This window comes from Tachypleus tridentatus, chromosome 1 (genome assembly GCF_004210375.1).
Source record: "Tachypleus tridentatus isolate NWPU-2018 chromosome 1, ASM421037v1, whole genome shotgun sequence".
Taxonomy (NCBI): Eukaryota; Metazoa; Arthropoda; class Merostomata; order Xiphosura; family Limulidae; genus Tachypleus; species Tachypleus tridentatus.
In genome coordinates this window covers 103,164,473-103,181,766 of record NC_134825.1, presented here as the reverse complement: position 1 = coordinate 103,181,766, position 17,294 = coordinate 103,164,473, and the positions used below count along the sequence as shown (strand labels likewise).

The 17,294-nt window shown below is 33.5% G+C and overlaps 2 non-coding genes across 2 annotated transcripts; both read right to left on the bottom strand.

Moving 5' to 3' along the window:
- Positions 1 to 12,980: 12,980 nt before the first annotated feature.
- On the bottom strand, positions 12,981 to 13,052 carry TRNAH-GUG (transfer RNA histidin (anticodon GUG)). The gene has a single exon. It is a non-coding gene; the product is annotated as a tRNA-His (tRNA).
- A 2,709-nt stretch (positions 13,053 to 15,761) lies between these two features.
- On the bottom strand, positions 15,762 to 15,833 carry TRNAH-GUG (transfer RNA histidin (anticodon GUG)). Its single transcript has one exon. It is a non-coding gene; the product is annotated as a tRNA-His (tRNA).
- Positions 15,834 to 17,294: the final 1,461 nt, after the last annotated feature.

Genomic DNA, 17,294 nt, shown 5'->3' with positions numbered 1-17,294 from the left:
TGCATGTTCTTATCGAATCCTTATCTTTAATGTAAACACCTCGAGTTGATTTGTATGCCACACTTCACCACTCTTTCACATTGATGTATAGATTAAAATGTTTCAGTTGCTATGCACGCGCGATTGAGCAAACTTCGAGCTGTATCGATGAACGTGGGTAGAAAGTTTGTAAATCTGTTGTGGTGCTTTAAAAATCGTATAGGAAAAAAAAACAACCGAGAATGAGTTAGTTGAAATATTTGGCTCTAGCATTCATGAAAGTATGCTTTGGTTTAGGTTGGAGAAAAATACAACTTTCTGTCTGTCATCTGGAGAAAAAGGGTGATAGAGACCTGAAGATCAAAATGATCAACATTTAATGTAATTTATTCAACAAATAAATGTAATTTATTAATCTACAAAGAAATGTTGAAACTTCAAAATGCGAACTTTGTAGCAAACAAATGGTTAAAAATGTTATGAAAAACAATAGGAACACGGGTGTCAGATGTGGCACTATTTCGGTGAAAATATGATACATCTCGTCTGAGCTTCAAGACGAACACAAAGGCTCAAAGGTAGATCGAAGTGATGAAACAGTTGTAAAGAGACCAAAAGGAAAACGAGAAAAATTAGCTGGACGAAAGAATCAGAGAATGAAGAAAACAGAAAATTTAAAGATCAGAAAGAACGAAGCAGGTAATTAACAGAGGAATCACAAGAATGCAACATTAACAGAAACATTACAAAATCGAGTATAAAATCGAAGAAGCTATTAAAGATTAGGACCTAAAGATTGATGTTGCGAAAGATCTATGTGATGTATAGAAAGATTATAATAATATTAAATAAATAAAAAACCCATCAAAAATGAAAAGATATTTTACCAAATTAAGAACATCAAAGAATCGCATGGAAAGTATAGAAGTCTTAGAAAAAGATCAATAGAATACTACAGAAGTCTTAGAAAAAGATCAAAGGAATACTACAGAACATTGAAAAGGAATAAATAACTTCAACAGCAGGATGAAACATCTTTAAACTGAATTAGTAAAATCATCCATATCTCTCTCTACAATAACTTTAGACACAAACATCTAGACACGAAATGGAACTCTATGACTTTAGACACTAACATCTAGACACAAAATGGAACTCAACACGTACTTCTAAACATAAAATAAAAATAATTTGGTTAACGCCCATCACCGCATTATGTTTCCACCTATGAGTGCAGAACCTTCTTAAACTACTACAGGTGCATGAATAAATCGCGAAGCTACAGAAATTAGCAGACCGTATCAATAAAGTTATCCAATCAACATACTATGACGGAAAGATGACATAGAAGAACGTTAGCCACACTTTGGAATAACTTTGCATTCTTGAAGTTGTGAACAAGGGCTATTAATTTTGCTGCAGACATAAAAGGACCAGATTTAACAATATTAATCAACCTTGCTAAAGAAGGTCATAATAACGTTTTGTAACGATTTTAAAGCTCATAATCTGGTCCTTTGTTTTACATATTCAGGTCCCTACTTTGTAAGTGAGAGACTCTTATAATGCATCTACAGTCCCAACCAAGAAAACCTGATTTGTGATAGAAGGATACAAATAATGAACTCTCGGATTAACAAAGCTAAAAGTTTGCACGCGCGAGATTGTTCAGTGGTATCACATCTCGAGCTATGGACTTTCTGATACGCAGCCCGGACAAGTAACTACTAAAAATAAAACTGTGGTGTAAAATATTAAACAAAAACTAAAATCGTTTCATTTTTTATATTTAAATGTTCACATCGAAAGCTGTTAGGATTCTGCAGTTATTTTATAGAAAAGTTTTATTATTTTATACAAACTCAAATAACTATTATGTGCTATTTTTCCCAAGGTCATAATTAATTTTGTAATACATTCTAAAGGCATCTTATGATCTATTAACGTGTTTCATTTATTAAGACGTGGTTAATAATAATAGGCCCAGTATGACCCGGTTGTTAAGGCGCTGAACTCGTAATCTGAAGGTGGCGAGCTCGAATCTCCATCATACCAAACATGCTCGCCCTTTCAGCTATGGAGGCATTATAATGTGATGGCCAATCCCACTATTCGATGGTAAAAGGGTACCCCAATAGTTAGCGGTGGGTGGTGATGACTAGCTTTTTTCCCTTTAGTCTTACACTGCTAAGGTACGGACCTTTAGCGCAGATAGACCTCGTGTAGCTTTGCGGGAAATTAAAAATACACTTAAAAGTACTGATAAATATTAGTTGATTTTGTGTGTTTTTCTGGGATTCTCATCCATAATAAAGCATATTACTCCTCAACTTGTTACATCAGAGTTTTTAGAGTGAGTATTGAATAAAATATCTTAGTTGTTACCCATTTATTAACGATACCTTAGTTGTTACCCATTTATTAACGATATCTTTGTTGTTACTCATTTATTAACGATATCTTAGTTGTTACCCATTTATTAACGATATCTTTGTTGTTACCCATTTATTAACGTTATCTTTGTTGTTACTCATTTATTAACGATATCTTTGTTGTTACCCATTTATTAACGATATCTTAGTTGTTACCCATTTATTAACGATATCTTAGTTGTTACCCATTTATTAACGATATCTTAGTTGTTACCCATTTATTAACGATATTTTAGTTGTTACCCATTTATTAACGATATTTTAGTTGTTACCCATTTATTAACGATATTTTAGTTGTTACCCATTTATTAACGATATTTTAGTTGTTACCCATTTATTAACGAGTAGCATTGTTCTTTGATAAAGTATTTGATTACCTTAACTGTGCTAGAGCTGTGGGTTTTCGTGTGGTTTTACTATCTCAACTATTAAAACTGTGGGTTTTCGTTCGGTTTTTGTACCCTAACGATGAACTCTGACGAGTAATTACAAACACATTTTAATAAACTTTACATAGTGACAAGAAATGTTGTAAAAATTGTATCCTGCTATCGTAGCTGTAGAATAACCACTTGTTAAGTGGCACAAGTTCAGAATCAATATACTTACGACGTGAAAATGTTTGTTTGTTTGTTTTTCGAATTTCGCGCAAAGCTACTGGAGGGATCTTTGCGTCAGCCGACCCTAATTTAGCAGTGTGAGACTAGAAGGAAAGCAGTGAGTCATCACCACCCACGGCTGACTCTTGGGCTACTCTTTTACCAACGACCGTTACATTATAACGCCCCCACGGCTGAAAGGGCGAGCATGTTTGATGCGACAGAGATTTAAACCTAAGACCCTCAGATTACGAGTCGAACGCCTTAACCCACCTGGCCATGCCGGGCTGCCGTGAAAATGTCTTTATTACCTACAATAACTGTAAGTTAGTTAAGTACTTACGTTAATAACCTAATATCAAAGTGACAATCATGTCGACAGATGGCACTGCAAACAAAGCAAAAATAACACGATATCCAGAAATGTTTCTGTCATAGTTATTGAGTGTAACATTATAAACACTAAATCAAATATCATTCAAAGTAATACGTTATAGTAAAACGTATATCCAATACGTTTTTTTTGCAGTTCAACGAGTAGTATTTGGTTGATCAACAACATCAGTTTGCAGAGAACCACGGCTTCTTTTTTATCTCTCGTATTAGTGTTCGTCATCTTTACATATCATACAAGTATTGGTTATCTTTAACGAGTATACAGCCGTTGGTTACCATACTATTGTTGGTTATTGTTAACTAACATATCCATTCCACATGGTCCAACTGTGCGCTTGGGTATTTATAAAATTAAAGATTGGGTTTCGGTACCTGCAATGAGCATAGCCAAGATAGACTTGTGTGTAACTTTAATTTAAATACAAAACAAATAAAAATGAATTTAAGTATATTGAAGGACATTCTAAAATATATAACAAAGTATTGCTTACTTATGTAGTTTTAACGTAATTATTTATACATTTTACAGTTCCGTTTAGATTGTTTTTTTTAATTTTTAATTTGTAACAAGTGCAGAGGAAATGTTATGAAAACATCTGTTTATCGCAAACCTACACTTTCGAATTACGTTTCTACCTCGTAAAATTGGGTTTCGATACATGTGCCGCTTAAACTATATGTACACTGCTGGCCAAAATTTTAAGGCCAATGAACATAAAGAAAAATATGCACTTTGCGTTGTTAGAATCAACCATTTATTTGAGTAGAGCTTTGAAAGATGAAAATAATAAAAGGGAAAATAAAAATAAAAACCTTTAGCATTTAATAGGGAAAACTTGAACACTATAAAATTAGCCCAAATACTAGCTGGTCAAAAGTTTAAGACCATACTGAAACGAAGCGTTAATCAGTAAACACGTAACAAAATTTAGTCATTTGTGTTCAAGCATTAGCGTTGTCAACATCTCCCACTGACATCTCCTTGGGTAAAAACATGGCAAAGACTAAAAAGTTGAGAGAGTTTGGACATGGCAAAATTATCGAGCTGCAAAAGAAAGGTCTCTCTCAACGTACCATCGCTGGTGAGATTGGGCGTAGTAAAACTGCTGTTGTAAATTTCTTAAAAGACCTTGAGGGTAACGGAATGAGAATTTTAAATGGTCGGCCCAAGAAAATTTCGCCGGCGTTGAGCAGGAGCTTTCGACGGGTTGTGCGGCAGACACCAGCCGATCGTCAAACCAGGTTAAGGCTCTTACGGACGCAGAATGCAGCTCAAGAACAATAAGAAGACATCAAAAAGAGAGAAAGGCTTTAAAAACCGTAAACGTCTTTAAAGGCCACGCCTCCTCACACACCACGAAACAGCTCGGTTAAACTTTGCTGAGAAGCACCAAACATGGGACGTATACAAGTGGAAGAAGGTTTTGTTTTCTGATGAGAAAAAACTAACTTGGGTTGTACTGATGGCTTCCAACGTTGCTGGCACGATAAGGATATCCCACTGGAGACATTTTTACACGATACAGTGGAGGAGGTTCCATCATGATCTGGGGTGCTTTCTCCTTCCATGGAACAATGGAGTTTCAGATTATACAGGAGCGTCTAACAGTAGCTGGCTATATTGGCATGTTGGAGAGAGCATTCTTATTGACTGAAGACCCTCGCTTGTGTGTAAATGACTGGATCTTTCAGCAGGACAACGCTGCAAGCTACTATGCTTGCAGGACAATGGACTTTTTCATTGTGAATAACGTGATTCTTTTGGACCATCCAGTGTGTTCGCCCAAACTGAACCCCTTTGAAAATGTTTAGGAGTGGATGGCAAGGGAAGTTTATAGAAATGGACGTCAATTACAAACAGTGCATGATCCTCGTAAAGCCATTTTCACTATTTGGAATAACATACTGCAAACGTTTATATCGACCATGCCAAAGCGGATATTTGCAGTTATTCGCAATGACTGCCATGCAACTCACTACTGAGAACTCTTGTTGGGCATTTCCTACCCTATTTAGGACTTCCTTTTGGTATGGTCTCAAACTTTTGACCAGCTAGTATTTAGGCTAATATCATAGTGTTCACATTTTCCCAATGAAATGCTAAAAACGTTTTTTTATTTTTATTTTCATCTTTCAAAGCTCTACTCAAATAAGTGGTTGAGTCTGACAACGCAAAGTGCATATTTTTCTTTATGTTCATTGGCCTTAAGATTTTGGCCAGCAGCGTATAATTTATTGCGTAACGATGAACAAACAAACTCTATTCTTTGAATGTGTTGGTATAATACGACCAGCTTCGATGACATCTTTGAAAAGAAATTAACTATATACTTAAAAATAACGAGCATATCATGCTCTCTACAGTGAAGTACAAAGCAACACAATTGACTATGTTATCAGAGCCCGCCACTGCTACCGAAATCCAGTTTTTAGCGTTATAGGTTTTCAGACTTGTTGCTATGTCACTGGAAACTGGAGTTAAGAATAAGAGTTATATTAGGAAACCGAGTATCAAATATGCCGTACATGCCTTTAAAGTGTAGAAAAAATTAAAGTTTTTGCTTTTATTAACATATTAGTTTTCGTAAAGTTTGATATATTCTAAATCTGCGATTTATGAATTAAAACTCAAAGTTCCTCAGCTAATTGATACACTGATTGTAGCTTCCTCTTGTGAAAAATATCGCACTTATAACTTTTATTTTATTCGCCAATTCAATACTTGCAATTTCAAATTAATAATTATATATATATAGCTTCTATTAAATTGGCACAAGAACCAAAGAGTTTACAATGAGTGCCTTTAAATTAGTTGCATAGTTTTTTTGTCTTTTTTTTTTGCTATTAAACAGAAAGCCATACAATGGTCTATCTGAGTCGAACCTTCAGAATCACAAACTGGGAAGCTCAATCTTTCTAGTCTGTCATTTCATAATTAGGAATCGTTAGCTCAAAACAACTCTTTTGTAGCTTTGCGTGATTTTCAGAGATAACCAACTAGCTTCATTGTTGCTTCAAACTAAGAGAGTAAAATCGAAGCAGTTGCGATCAAGTAACTTTAAGACGTTTTCCTGGTATTCATGGAAATAATAATTGTCATAAGTACCATAACAAAGCCTCTCCCAGTGGCACAGCTGTATGTCTGCGGACTTAAACGCTAGAATCCAGGTTTTGATACCCGTGGTGGGCAGAGCACAGATAATTCATCGTGTAGCTTTGTGCTTAATTACAAACATTCCACCAGACCCTTACAGGATGGCTTCGTATTTACGTGATTCAGTAAAGGATGTTATGAAAATAATATTCCAACTTCTTGAGTTTTTTAATATTACATTCTACGTTTGGTCTGATATAATTCCTTTATTCTACCTTCAACATTCCCCACAATCGGATTTAGCTATGACCGCGTTATAAGAGTGACAGTCAACTTTCTTTCAGAGTCAAATAACTTAAAAAAGCTTTGTTGCGTATTTTTTGTAAGTGGGCTATCTATACTGTGCTCACCGCAAGTATCAAAATCTAGTTTTTAATGGGGTGAGACCTCATTACCCTTTCCACTAGGGTTACCTGAAAAAAACAAGACAAAATGATATAAGCCTATATAGAATCTGCTAGTTGGTGTACAAGGTAATGGTGTCGAAGGCACTGTTTTGGTGTATAAGATAAATTTCCTGAACTAATTTGGACGAAATTTGTCGTCAGACAAAGAGAGTTTGACAGCTAGTAATAATTAAACTTCTTTTTTTATTCACTTTCGGTAAACCTTGAAAACCATCTATTTTCGGCTGTTTACTATAAGAGACATATCGTACAGGTCGCAGGAAAGGAAAGATTAGTTTGTTTTGAAATTTTGTACAAAATTACACGACAGCTATCTGTGCTAGCTGTCCCTAATTTAGCAGTGTAAGAATAGAGGAAAAGTAGCTAGTCATGACCATCACCCGCTAACTCTTGGGCTACTCTTTTACTGAAGAATAGTAGGATTAATCGTAACATTATAGCGCCCTCACTGCTGAGAGGGCGAGCATATTTGGTGTGACGGGGATTCGAACCACCGACACTCAAATTACGATTCTAGCGCCTTAACCACCTGGCCAATAATATAAAAGTATACTAATATTCATTCGTTTTCACGAATGTGTATGTTCGCCAACAGAGAGCAATGCGAGCTAGTTACCTGTTTTAAATGTTCTGTCGTAAGAGCAAAGATGCCCAATGAGTTGTTTGTGATACGCCCTCTACCTGACGCAATAATCGAACTATAAACTTCAGAAGAATAAGTTTTCAAACATACTGCTTAGCCACTAGAGACTATTATTCGATTACAATCCAAAATTTGTCTTACCAATGAGCCACTAGGGGACATACTGTTTCGAAAAGAAACAAACAACGCCATTATTTAAATTTGGGTGAAAACGTTGTAATATATATATATATACTTATTACTGTTTATTAACAACTGAATGATATTACATTGTCCGTTAATTTGATATTTGTTCATGATGTAATAACATTTTTTTCGCTTGTAAGTATGTGAGGCCCGTCTACTCTCTCTTTACATTCTCTTGAGTATTATACACTAGTTCCATTTATTATTTCCAATAAATTGTTCAGACGGAACATGCCAACTAAGTATAGGAACTGAGGACTTATAGACCAGTTTTCACAAACCTATTGATCAAGATTTGCAGATGAAAACTATTTTTTAATTTGTACCCAAACCAACATTGTTTTAAAACTTCAGAAAGCGAGTTAAAGTCAAACCCTCTCTAAGAACTAGTAAAAAACTAACTCGTTTTGTTATGTTAACGTTCTTTACCGTTACTGTAAACACACACACATATTATTAAATTTATCAAAATACACATTTATTAATAGCGAATCAAAGAAACCACAAAAAGGAAATGAATGTGTTGGAATGTTTGTTGTTCAGCGCAAAAGTGTGTAACTGGCTACCTATGATATGCCTAACGCCTGTAACTCAACGCTTACCGTTGAGTTATTACACTTAGTGTTGTTGTTGTTCAATACAGAGCTACAAAATGAGCGATATTTCTGCGTTCAATACATGGATCGAATCCCGAATTTTAGTATTATTAGTCCATTAACTTACTGCTGATTCACCAGGGCGCAGTGTTGGGACTATTCAATACAGGTTTTACACTTTTACAGTGTTAGAGTTGTCCCTCCTCCGTCAACGTGATTCTTGATTCTCAGATAAACAAAACCTTTGAAGCTCAAAGCTCGATAGGTGTTAAGAACAGAATTTTTGAGTTTTGAAGAAATAACCGCTATTTTTGCTTTATATTCAGTTGTGTACTACGTTTTCGCGTAATAACAACAGGTAAAATCCCTTGTAAGGGCCCACTATAAGAAGGTTTGGCTTGGATATTTAGACCTTCGAGTCTATATACTAACTGGGAGACTTTTGTCAAAGGAACTTCATAATATCCCAGATATTTATCTTCTAAAAGGAATATGTTTCTAACTTTTATTTATTATTTTTAAAAATCTACTTGAAAAGTTTTTAACTCATTAAATAAAGTAAATCACATTTTACCAGAGTTTTAGTAAACAAATGTACGAAAACCATCGGCAAACTATTAAATATAGCACCATTGGTGCCTTGTGTCATAAACTGACATGTAACGACAGTTAAGCTATACTATTGGTGCATTGTGTCAGAAATTAGGATGTAACGACAGCTTATACAACTGATGCCTTTTGCCACAAATTCACTTTTATAACTGACATGTAACGACAACTGACGTACATCATTAGTACCTTAGTGTCAGTTCTAAAACATTTATAAGTTACATGTAACGACAACTACACATCATCAATACTTTCGTACAGATTGTTATGTGGTTATGTAACGTCATTTATAATCAATATAATGCATTTTATATGTCTTGTTCTTTAATACAACACCAGGTGGACACGCTTTGAAGACTAAAGTTTTATTATCTGTTAGCTACATTAGAGTAACGCCCACGGTGGCTAACTAGAAGTGTCTAATTTGTATTTTGATAATTCACACATGATATAAACGTCTGTGTACGACGACAGGATAAGAATCTCTATTTCTACCAGGCAGTGAGAAACTGCAAAGGATAGTTAAGGGAGAAATAGGTAGGTGGTGTTCCAGGACTGACTGATTATTAGCAAGTGGAATGACCGTCACTTTATAACGTCCCCATGGCTAAGGAGGAAGAATGTTTTTTAGTGACGGGAATTCGAACTCGTAATCCTCAGATTACGTGTCGAGTGCCTTGATTATCTGGACAGGGTGGGCCTGTATTAATAAGCTTACTTTATACAAAGTTATAAAATAAGATACTGATTATAGTTATTACAAATTTATTTGAAGTGTTTTCTTTTTTTTCTAAATAGTTCATTCTTAAGAAGTTTAGTTATTATTTTTTCCGTTTATTTGCTTGTGGTTATGTACAAAGTAATATTTTAAGATATCTGTGCTCTATAAAACCACTATAAACGAAACCCAGTTTCTAGTGGTGTCAGTCCATCTCCGTACCGTTGTGCCACTGGGTGATTTTATTTCATTATAGTTTGATTTTGGCACCGAAGATTCTTCTGTTGAGTGTTCTGTTTAAAGATTTCACCCTCAACGAGTTTATGTGTTGTTTTATTTTCTGTATGCATCAGAATCTGCCTTGACATTCATATATATTCATGTATTTGAAAGGAAATGTGAGATCGATTCTAACTTGTCAGAAAAGGAAGCGAAGCTCTAACAGCTGTAGTGATCGTAACTCTGAAGTGTTGTACCATTTGTATCAGAAATATTTTTCTTTACCGTAACCCAGATCTGTATCATTTAAGAAGAACGTTACGTACTGAGGTAACGTCAGCTATACTTACATTTTGTTGAAAAACAAACGCCATCTCTAAAGTAAAACCTAAACTTTATGGAAAATGTAAAATTTGTAAATGACAAGTATATTTATGGTTTACACAAACGATATTACAGCTTTAAAAATATCCTAATATTCACACGATATTAATGTATTATAGACGTTGAAACATGTATTAAGCATCTAATTTTTCTAGGGATGTTTGAAAACATTATTCCTTCATAATTAAGGAGATAAAACGTTTTTAATAGAGTTCTACACTTTGTATAAAAAGATATTTGCCAAAATTAGCTTACAGAAAAAGACTTATGACTCTGTTATTGAACTGCACTGAATATAACACACACGAGGTCAATGATCTGTGGGTATCATAATATAAAACTAATTTACACTTCTGATTCTAAGATGTTCTGGTACTAATAGTTTAGTGACTGTCTCAAAGATGTTCTGGTGATAATGGATTAATGCCTGTTTCAAAGATGTTCTGGTACCAATAGTTCAGTAACTGTCTTTAAGATGTTCTGGTATTAATGATTTAGTGAGTGTCTCTAAAATGTGCTGGTACTAATGGTTCAGTAACTGTCACTAAGATGTTCTGGTACTAATACTTTAGTGATTGTCTGTAAGATGTTCTGGTACTAATACTTTAATGACTGTCTGTAAGATGTTCTTTTACTAATACTTTAAGAATTGTCTCAGAGATGTTGTGGTACTAATAGTTTAGTCTCTGTCTCTAAAATATTCTGGTACTAAACGTTTAGTGACTGTTTCTACGATATTGTGGTGCTAATGTTTTAGTGGCTATCTCTAAAATGTTCTGGTACTAATGGTTTATTGACTGTCGCTAAGATGTTCTGGTATTAGTTTTTAGTGATTGTCTCTAAGATGTTCTGGTACTAAGAGTTTAGGGACCATCTCTAAATTTTTCTGGTATAAATGGTTTACTGACTGTATAGAGTATGGAACGGATTGAGCACACTGTAAAATTATGAATGATGTAGGTGACAAGACGCCATCGAATCCATTCATTGGAATGTTATCTCACCTTCACATTATAGTTTAGGTGCTTTATGGACGTGACATTCAATTCCTTTGTATCGGTTGAAAGGTATTGTTGACTGGTTCCTTCCTACTTGGTCAGCAAATCAAATATAGAGATAGCTGCAAATTTCACTTATAGGATCGTAGTAAATACAATATTCTAACAAAAAGGTTCATAACATTCTTACGAGTACAGAAGATGTGCTGTGCCTAAATATGTATTTGTCTCTTTCAGATCTCGAATTTGCGTTATTACTTTCATAACCAAATGTGTGTACCACGAGATACTACGAGAAACAAAATTTGAGGAAATATTGAGAATTACTTCGCCCTATTTTAACCAGTTTTAGTGGATTAGCTGCAAAGATATTTTTCCGCAGGAAAAACACCTTGACATACAAAACTCTTGGACATGCTCATTGTTAGTAATTATAGTGGGTCAATGTGTCATAAAAAAGCATAATATTGTACGAACAACATTCTCGTGATGCAGCCTCTTTAAAATGTACTTAGGGCAATGCCATTTTTTTTACATGTGCAAAACCGCGATATAGGCCAAAATTGTATATATTGTCCATTTGAATATCTGGGTTTCGTTCATTTTCTTCAGCAAGGAAGTACGATTTTGGAAACAAAACATGTACTACTCTTGTGTAGGTCAAGTTACATGGGCTTTGGTACAAAGATATGTCCTTCGAGATCCTAAATATTGATATAGTTAGTTTAAAGGGTTTCAATTTGTCCATGTCAGTGTTGTCTGGTGAAGACATGCTGTATGTGGCCACGAAAGTTTACTTTTTAATTGTTTAGTTTTGCGAGTATATATTTTCTCATCATTGTTTTTGTTATCGTCATGACGAATATTTGAAAGAATTTTCAGTAAATTATTTGGGAAAATTTATATGTGAGAAAAATGTCTATTTTTCTATTTTATTTTATCCCCATATTTTTGTGCGTGCAACGAGGACCTACTTTTGTATTATAAAGTTGGTTATATATAATTACCCTAAAAAACACCTAATCTGTTAACTGTCGTCAAGATTATGAAATAGTCACACGTATTATACCGTTGACCTCATATTCTTCGTAATAGTATTTTAATATATTTCTCATGATAACCGTTTACGTATTACTAGAAATTATGAGATAATAATATAAAAAATGAATTGTAAGGGAGTTATTTTGATACGTTTTAAGAAATATAACTTTTCTTTGCAACAGTTTTTTTCACAATATGGAAATTATTGCAGTGTGTATGAAGATTTTTTAAAGATCATGACGAGGTAATGTTATTGAAACACGTGCTACAAAACAATTTTATATTCAGAATTGGAAAGAAGAATTTCGATTAAATATTTATCTTTCTTTATTCTGTACAATGAAATAAAAGCTAGAATTTATTGGATTGAGGTGTTATCTAATTTACAAAGTTCTTTATTTCTGTTTTATAATGTAAAAAGTGTTAATTTTGATAAATATTTTCCTTTGGCGAACACGAGCCAACAGGTGGATTTTTAAAGGTAAATAAATTGTGTAAGATAACATCACGTGATAATTTACTCAAACCTTGATATTCGTTTTTAAACGACAAATGTTGTAAGAGATTACGTATCTGTAATGTCACCCTTAAGGTTTATTTTGGAAAGAGTAAACATTTTTGCCGTGACCAGGATTCGAACCTGGGTTTTTGCGGCCACAACGAAATGTCCTAACCACTAGACGATCACGGCAGGTGTGAATATGTGTTGCGTTTTCTTCTTTTTTTCATAGAATTTGTAGCGAGGTAACACAAGCGACAACCACGATGCAAATGTGTTTCAGTCAAGACTAATGATTCAGAACAAATGTTTAATTTCATCACGTGTATTGTCTCAGTTTTACTGACGTTTGGAGGCTACTCTTATCTTGTTAATGGACTAATTTAAACAGTTCATTTCACACAAAATCACCATATACATACCTGTTTTATATAATAACAAAATAAATTGTGAACCGATGGTTTAAGTATCGTTTGATTTTTGATATTTTTAATTCTCCTTACCTATAGATATTGGGAGATTTACAATTAAAGTCTTATAATGATCTGAAGTGATTATTACCTCACGTTTGACATGTGTTAAACGTGTAATGATAAAATAAAGTATTTCACCGTACATATTTCTTAGTGCATTTCATTGCCATTAGAGATTTAAATGTGAGCAAAATTGAGAGTAGAAAATGACCTTCACGTTTGAAATTTAAACGAAAGTCTAAAGTGAGTGAGTTATCTTATGTTCGAAACGTACTAATCTGTAGTGCGGTGTGTGATTTACAATCTCACTTTAGTCTGAAGTTTTTCTTTTCTTCTCCAGATTTAAAAATTATAGAGCATACGAAATGTATGAAAAGTGAAGAAAAAACGTCATATAAATGTATGTGTGTGTAACAAGAATAATAAAGTTTTATTTAGTTCATCATCTTGATGAAGACGTTTCGCCGAACTGGTATAGGTGAAGTAGTTAGAGTGAAACGTGAAATGGAAACAAAGATCTAAGTTACATAATGAGGAAAACTTGGCTTATTTTCTTCATAATCACATTTATGCTTTATAGATTCACAATAATAACGGGGCCAAGTATTTCACTTCTTTTAAATTTTCTCTTACTTAAATTTGTTACATAGTTTCAGTATTTTCTTAATGTGATTTATTTAGTTTTTTATATAAAAGGAATGGATTGTAAATACTGTAGAATTTTGAATGAAGTATGTGACAAGACGCTATCGAATCCAAATTGTGGAATGATAACTAATCTTCACATAAAGGTTTAGGTGTTGTACGGACGTGACAATCAACTCCTTAGTATCGGTTGAAAGTTATTGTTCACTGGCTTCTTCATATTAGGTCAGTAAATCAAATATAGAGACAGCTGAAAATTTCACTTATAGGTTCGTAGTAAATACAATATTCTAACCAAAGGTTCATGACACTCTTACGAGTACAGAAGATGTGCTACGCCTAAATATGTATTTGTCTCTTTCAGGTCTCGAATTTGCGTTATTACTTTCATAACCAAATATCTTTACCACGAGATGCTACGAGAAACAAAATTTGAGGAATTATTGAGAATTACTTCGTCGAATTTTGGCCAGTTTTATTGGATTAGCCGCAAAGATATTTTTCCGCAGGAAAAACACATTGACATACAAAACCCTTGGACATGCTCATTGTTAGTAATTATAGTGGGTCAATATGTCATAAAAAAGCATAATATTGTACGAACAACATTCTCGTGTTGCAGCCACTTTCAACTGCACTTAGTGCAATGACACTTTTTACATGTGCAAAACCGCGATATAGGCCAAAATTGTCTATATTGTCCATTTGAATATCTGGGTTTCGTTCATTTTTTTCAGCAAGGAAGTACGATTTTGGAAACAAAACATGTACTACTCTTGTGTAGGCCAAGATACATAGGCTTTGGTAGAAAGATATGTCCTTCCAGATCCTAAATATTGATATAGTTAGTTTAAAGGGTTTCAATTTGTCCATGTCAGTATTGTCTGGTGAAGACATGCTGTATGAGGCCACGAAAGTTTACTTTTAATTGTTTAGTTTTGCGAGTATATATTTTCTCATCATTGTCTTTGTTATCGTCATGACGAATATTTGAAAGAATTTTCAGTAAATTATTTGGGAAAATTTATATGTGAGAAAAATGTCTATTTTTCTATTTTATTTTATCCCCATATTTTTGTGCGTGCAACGAGGACCTACTTTTGTATTATAAAGTTGGTTATATATAATTACCCTAAAAAACACCTAATCTGTTAACTGTCGTCAAGATTATGAAATAGTCACACGTATTATACCGTTGACCTCATATTCTTCGTAATAGTATTTTAATATATTTCTCATGATAACCGTTTTCGTATTACTAAAATTATGAGATAATAATATAAAAAATGAATTGTAAGGGAGTTATTTTGATACGTTTTTAGAAATATAACTTTTCTTTGCAACAGTTTTTTTCACAATATGGAAATTATTGCAGTGTGTATGAAGATTTTTTAAAGATCATGACGAGGTAATGTTATTGAAACACGTGCTACAAAACAATTTTATATTCAGAATTGGAAAGAAGAATTTCGATTAAATATTTATCTTTCTTTATTCTGTACAATGAAATAAAAGCTAGAATTTATTGGATTGAGGTGTTATCTAATTTACAAAGTTCTTTATTTCTGTTTTATAATGTAAAAAGTGTTAATTTTGATAAATATTTTCCTTTGGCGAACACGAGCCAACAGGTGGATTTTTAAAGGTAAATAAATTGTGTAAGATAACATCACGTGATAATTTACTCAAACCTTGATATTCGTTTTTAAACGACAAATGTTGTAAGAGATTACGTATCTGTAATGTCACCCTTAAGGTTTATTTTGGAAAAAGTAAACGTTTTTGCCGTGACCAGGATTCGAACCTGGGTTATTGCGGCCACAACGCAATGTCCTAACCACTAGACGATCACGGCAAGTGTGAATATGTTTTGCGTTTTCTTCTTTTTTTTATAGAATTTGTAGTGAGGTAACACAAGCGACAACCACGATGCAAATGTGTTTCAGTCAAGACTAATGATTCAGAACAAATGTTTAATTTCATCACGTGTATTGTCTCAGTTTTACTGACGTTTGGAGGCTACTCTTATCTTGTTAATGGACTTATTTAAACAGTTCATTTCACACAAAAATCACCATATACATACCTGTTTTATATAATAACAAAATAAATTGTGAACCGATGGTTTAAGTATCGTTTGATTTTTGATATTTTTAATTCTCCTTACTTATAGATATTGGGAGATTTACAATTAAAGTCTTATAATGATCTGAAGTGATTATTACCTCACGTTTGACATGTGTTAAACGTGTAATGATAAAAAATAAAGTATTTCACCGTACATATTTCTTAGTGCATTTCATTGCCATTAGAGATTTAAATGTGAGCAAAATTGAGAGTAGAAAATGACCTTCACGTTTGAAATTTAAACTAAAGTCTAAAATGAGTGAGTTATCTGATGTACGAAACGTACTAATCCGTAGTGCGGTGTGTGATTTACAATCTCACTTTAGTCTGAAGTTTTTCTTTTCTTCTCCAGATTTAAAAATTATAGAGCATACGAAATGTATGAAAAGTGAAGAAAAAACGTCATATAAATGTATGTGTGTGTAACAAGAATAATAAAGTTTTATTTAGTTCATCATCTTGATGAAGACGTTTCGCCGAACTGGTATAGGTGAAGTAGTTAGAGTGAAACGTGAAATGGAAACAAAGATCTAAGTTACATAATGAGGAAAACTTGGCTTATTTTCTTCATAATCACATTTATGCTTTATAGATTCACAATAATAACGGGGCCAAGTATTTCACTTCTTTTTAAATTTTCTCTTACTTAAATTTGTTACATAGTTTCAGTATTTTCTTTATGTGATTTATTTAGTTTTTTATATAAAAGAATGGATTGTAAATACTGTAGAATTTTGAATGAAGTATGTGACAAGACGCTATCGAATCCAAATTGTGGAATGATAACTAATCTTCACATAAAGGTTTAGGTGTTGTACGGACGTGACAATCAACTCCTTAGTATCGGTTGAAAGTTATTGTTCACTGGCTTCTTCATATTAGGTCAGTAAATCAAATATAGAGACAGCTGAAAATTTCACTTATAGGTTCGTAGTAAATACAATATTCTAACCAAAGGTTCATGACACTCTTACGAGTACAGAAGATGTGCTACGCCTAAATATGTATTTGTCTCTTTCAGGTCTCGAATTTGCGTTATTACTTTCATAACCAAATATCTTTACCACGAGATGCTACGAGAAACAAAATTTGAGGAATTATTGAGAATTACTTCGTCGAATTTTGGCCAGTTTTATTGGATTAGCCGCAAAGATATTTTTCCGCAGGAAAAACACATTGACATACAAAA